Source organism: Papaver somniferum, unplaced genomic scaffold, assembly GCF_003573695.1.
Source record: "Papaver somniferum cultivar HN1 unplaced genomic scaffold, ASM357369v1 unplaced-scaffold_33, whole genome shotgun sequence".
Classification (NCBI taxonomy): Eukaryota; Viridiplantae; Streptophyta; class Magnoliopsida; order Ranunculales; family Papaveraceae; genus Papaver; species Papaver somniferum.
In genome coordinates, this window is record NW_020644373.1 from 3,393,633 (window position 1) to 3,399,404 (window position 5,772).

A 5,772-nucleotide genomic window follows, 5' to 3' on the forward strand; every position below is an offset into this window, starting at 1 on the left:
AGAAGAAGAATAGGATTATGCTCAAAGAAGCTGGGTTCCAGGATATGCATAACCTTTACAACCTCCACGATCATTCCTTTACCCGCAAATTCCTTCCTTTTCTTCTGCAAGCATCATACTTACTACTCCGCATTGCTATCATGTGATATGCCGTAAGACAACTGGAAGAAAAGATTTTTTTCAATTTTATCAAAAACCCAGAAAAATAATTTTCATGACATAAGAGATTTGGGAAGGGATGAGAAGAAATTTAGGGCTTGGTTTTTATGCTCTGACTGGGATTCAGAGAGCTTGAAAATCTTGTGCCATAGCTACACCTGACCATGGTGAAGGAAAAATAAACAGCGACAGAAAACCACCAATTATTTGATGCAACAAACACAAAAACATGAGCACGGATTAGAATAAAATTTCCAGAAAATAAAACCTACGAATTAAGATATACTTAAAAAATATCATGAGGAGAAAAGAAAAGGGAGAAAGGGAAGATCAGAGGCAGAAAGTATTAAGGCTAGGGTTTCTCCGTAAGAAAGAAAAGTGGGAGGGGCTGGGCGTCACAGAAAAGAAAGAGAGAATATCGGTGATTATAGATGATTGAAACGCTATTTTTTTTTAGGTTCGATTCTGGGTGGTGTTACTGGATGAAACTTTGGTGGTGTGAAAAATCAGGATGATTTTATTGGCTGAATTATATTTCGGTGGGGTCAGAAGCTGTAGAAAGAGAGTTTTGTTCAGCTTTTAACCACAACAAAGAAAAATTACCAGAAATCATATTATTAAATAGAAATTGACGTTTAGTCCCATATTTGTTGGGCTTTAAACAGTCTAGTCTATTCCCTCACGCGGTCCAAATTTACGAAATCCTGAAGGAGTTAATCCTTTTACAAACGATTCAATCCAAATCGAATTTCTCTGATGACAAAAGTAACCCTCCTCCAGAAAAAAGTGCTCATTCAATTAGTAGCTACTCTTCTTAGGACTGACAACAAATCGTCGACGAAAGAAAAACCAAACAATCTTCGTTTTCCTTTTATGTTTCGATGGAGATTTCTTCGATTATCTTCTTCATCTCTATCTCTCAAATCGGAAGGTAAGCGTTTCATTTTATTTTTATTTTCTCTCTTCTTCATCTCTATGTAGATCTGCGCTCAAAATTAGTTTCAAAACTTTAATCTAGGATTTTATTTTCATTTCGTTTTTTAAATTCTAGCTGTCGAAAAGGAGGAGATAGAGATGAAGAAGATAATTCTTGAATCTAATTTCAGTATTTTTAAATCAATGAGATGGAATTTCCGGTAAGAATCTGATGATTCTTCGAGAACCTTGTCAAATACTGTTTTGATAGTCTCAAAAACCTTTGATATCAGTAATAGATATGGATGCGGCAACGTAGGGTTATTGTAATCACGTTAGTTCTACTATTGAGAATTATTATCTGTAAAATTGCTCATTTTATCTCTTGATTTTGACTGATAATTTCGCTTTTTTTTTTTCTTTCTTCGATTGCAGGGTGTAAATGGTGAGTCACTGCAGTACAAATAGAATAGTGATAATACTGACCATGAATTCAACTACTGGTTTGTCTTATACAAGTAAGATTATTATCCTTGCTGTGTATATCACTTCTGTTAATTGACATATGATTTGTCAATTATCCACTCTAATTATTAAAATTTAGGTCCTAATTTGTGATTTAGATGTTACAAAACATTTCATGGTTTGTAAACTACTTTCATATCTGCTCATTGAACGATGTCTAACCACACATGTATATATCGGAACCGGTACTGGTCATTTTTCAAGTCATGTTCAATGTTTCCCAGTCTTGATAGCTTTCTGCGTTGTTGTTAAAAATATTTGGTTGTTCGCCATTTAATGCGTAGGAAATTGGGTGTGTGGTAAATAAATATTTTATGGATGCCTTTTGTCTACCTGAAATTTAGAAACAAAGTCATTAGAGAATAATCATTACACCATTTGAATCCATCTAGAGCGGCATTAGAGAATAATCATTTTTAAGATTTATGTTAAACATTAAACCCACAAGACCATTACATGGCTTCTGCTGCACGGAGAAATTTAAGTATCTTTAAATGTGAACCTAACACCATTCCCCCAACCTTCATTTTACATTGCTAATAGAATAGTTTATTAATTATCTCGTCCATATTAACGGAAGAAGAGCCGCTACGCGACGTGGCTTTTTCAGCTTTCTTATTCCACTCCGTAGCTCTAATCTTCATCCCTGTACCCTTTTATCCTTCCCTTAACTCTCTCACTAGCTTCTCAACTTACTTTATCCACATGCGAGTAATTTTTTTGGCTCTCCTTTTTGTCCCATAGGTCAAGGTCATCCAGCTCCCAACTCTCCACCATATTTTGGACCTTCAAGGAAGTTGGATTTTGAGCTAGAAATGGTTAGTCATTATTTCCTTACTTGATTATCAGCCACCTGTTTTTTTGTGTACGGCTCGCACCTGTTATCTGTGACAGGTATATCTGACTGACCTAAATTGATTTGTTTTCAGGCTGTTGTACTAGGTTCGCGAAACAAGTTAGGAGAGTCTGTGGATGTCAATGACGCAGCTGATTACATTTTTGGTCTTACGACAGTAGGTTGAGTTCAGTAGACCTTAAAATGGTAGTCAACGAGTAATGTCCAGTAGCTCACTAGTTCAAAGAGTAATTGGCAGCAAAATTCTTTTGATGTGATTCAAAACAGTAGATATCTTATCCGAAGAAGATTCTTTGCTGCACTCTAATGACTGGTGAGTGCAATTGTGGCCTTTTGCAATAATTGTTTTTTCTAGTAGATATGGAAGATAGGATCATTTTGGTATATATACTTTGGGTACATATGTGAACAACATGTGTACATACTTGTACACATGTTGATTGTTAATGTGTACATACTTGTACACCATTGTAGGTGTGTACATAGTTGTACAACATTGTGCTATCTAACATTCTCCAAGGGTTTCACCAGGAAGGAGCAATCCAATTCTTCATGAATAAATACGACTAAGCACTAGAGACATATCAAGAAGGAAGGACTAAAACATGGCCAAAATAACCAGGAATTGATGGATGGTGTAAGAAGGTAAAATTCCCAATCCTGCATATATGTGAATATGGAAACACAATATTGCACTTCTTAATAATCATGTACAAGTTGCATTCTAAGTTGATATCTTGGAATATTATTGCAGATGTGTGGCACAAATTCACAACACGAACTGTGGTGATATCACTGCTGATGATTTGAACGAGAGACAGGTGAGAGAAGATCTGATCTGTTCTTTCTACCTTCTTTTGTAGTCGTCATCTCGAGAAAAGATATTCCTTGCAAGTACTTCAAAATTTCCGATTTTGAGTTTGGATAACAATTGTGTTATTTTTATTGTGCATGCCAAGGCTTTGCAGGATCCAGAGATCTAGAATATTTTATCCATCCAGTCACGAGACTGGTATTTCCTCTTTCATTTTTATGAGTCATGTGTGATAAGATCGTACCATGGGAACTCAGCTTTTATTTTACACATTGTGTTATGATTACAGGTTCATATTTTACTGAAGGACCTTGTGCATAAGGCTGTCCGTAAGACTGTGGTAAGTTCATATTGATTCTTAGTGTGCACATAATTTTACACCTGTTGTTAATGTGTACATTGTGTACACTTGTTGATTGTTAATGTGTATATAATTGTACATATTTTAACTGTTAATGTGTATATGGTTGTACACATGCTTCTCACTATACAAGAATCTTCTATTTTAGATTTATTTGTTATTGTATGTGTGCATTTCTAATGTGGTATGTGTTGTTAACTCAGAGGGAAGCTGGTGTTGATGACAAAGGTGAAGTTATTGAGATCTCAAAATGGGAATGTATAATATGGCTTGCAAAGGTTAATAATACTCTGTGAAGGAGACTTTCGCTAAATGTTTGTGAAGCAGACTTTGTCCGCACTGATAATGAGAGGTATGTTTTGTAATTCTAATATGCTGGTATCCTTGGTCTGATATTAGTCAGTCTTACATAATGCTCAGAAGAATGATACTGTGTAATCCTAGTGATCTTCTTAAATGCAATAATGGATGCTTTTCTAGCAGTTCATCGTTTGCAGAGTTGCTGATTTAGCTTGACAGGGTCTCTTGACATTCAGGTTACCATCCTTCTATAAGTGTACATATTGGTGCACCTGGAATACAAGTGTACATATTGATGCACCTGCAACAAGATGAGTAAAACATACACATAGTAATTTCCTTACTATTACTTTCGTCAAGTCATAGTAATTTCTGTCACAAATGGCAGTTGTCAGTGTCAATGGTGTAAAAGCTGAGATGTGACTTATGATGTTGACTCGTATGGTATTACAGATGTTGGAAACGCTCCACTTTGTTGCAAAAACTTCTAAAATGTTAGGCCGCACGAGCTTGCAGTTTTTACAAGGTAGGTGTATTTTCTTGTACACCAGTTATACGCGGTGCACATAAAAGTGCATTGTTCTTTTTTGTGCTTGTTATAGAGGTGTATATGCTTGTACACCAGTTATAGTTTAAGTTATAGACTATAGTTAACTCTAGGATTCATTATATCTTCCCAATGTTATACATTTGTTGGTTTTTCCTCTGTTCAGAATAGGTGATGTTCAAATGGTGTTATTCTGTCGTTGAAACTTATTTGTGATTGGATGCAGACATGGTCGGTCAAATTGATGTTCCGAGGAAAACATTTGCACTATCATGAAACATGAAGGCATTTGGATCTCTTATGTTTCAACATTTTCTCCGCTAGGTTTGCGGAAAATTACGTGGACTGTGGTATCCATCCCTTAAAATAAGAAGTAGGAGTTCTAAACATCAGCTTTCATTTTCTTTCGGTAGAAGTACATGATGTTAGTTACATCATCATATAAGGCTGAAATTTCTAAATATCGATATGTAATGTGGACCATGCCATTGCTTTCAACATGATTACATGTAGAATTTGCATTTTATCTCTATCGGTATCTTTACATGGTACTTCACTTGAATGAGTATTTCTTTATCTTGATCGATGATGATGTTAAAATTCCAGATTATTTTTACTGTGCACGTTGTTTAGTTTTCAGTTTGTTTCCAACATTTATGGTTTCATCTATTGTTGGTGCTGAGTTTAAGCTCCAAATGTTGGGTAGCGTAATTCACCTGAGTATGGAATCGGCAAGATGTGAAGCAAAGCTTTACTGGATTGTCACCTGCAACATATGGATGGGCTATCTACAAGCTTTACCGGATTGTCACCAGTGTAGACTAAGATTTTAAAAAATAAAAATTATATAGTCATATGAGTACTTTTTTGTAGCTTTCGGAAAGAGCTTTCCGAATATATAAAGTTTGCTAATTTTAGACAAACGGTTTGAAAGATAAATATATATATATTTTTTTATATATTATTTAAAACTGCTGACATCATCACGAGTCACTTTGGACTAAACTGCAAATATTTGGACTAAATTGTAAACCAGGAAGGTTATTTGTGTATTTTTCATAAAAAAAGACTAATTTGTACCTAGTTGAATGGGTTAGGACTAACCAGTATATTTGGATGGGATTTTGGACTAAACCGTATTTTTCCCTATTATTAATTAGGGAAAGTATCATGGGACCGTGTTCATTGGACGGCGGGCCATGCCTTGGCCATAGCCGGTCCCACACTTCATGACTCCCTATTTTATTATGGGATATTTTATAAAGTACCCCTGTTTTGAAATGTACACTTCAAAA

At 35.3% G+C, this 5,772-nt stretch overlaps 1 long non-coding RNA gene across 8 annotated transcripts; it reads left to right on the forward strand.

Moving 5' to 3' along the window:
- The first annotated feature begins 705 nt into the window (after positions 1-705).
- Positions 706-5,091, forward strand: LOC113341966. 8 transcript variants are annotated; one of them, XR_003356278.1, is made up of 12 exons: positions 712-1,090; positions 1,510-1,592; positions 2,344-2,417; positions 2,529-2,768; positions 2,987-3,100; positions 3,210-3,276; positions 3,415-3,467; positions 3,559-3,609; positions 3,834-3,982; positions 4,150-4,261; positions 4,384-4,456; positions 4,704-5,091. It is a non-coding gene; the product is annotated as an uncharacterized LOC113341966 (long non-coding RNA). The 8 variants fall into 8 exon arrangements; XR_003356275.1 differs by having other exon boundaries at positions 873-1,090; positions 4,167-4,261; XR_003356280.1 differs by having other exon boundaries at positions 706-1,090; positions 2,976-3,100; positions 4,167-4,456; positions 4,704-5,067.
- Positions 5,092-5,772: the final 681 nt, after the last annotated feature.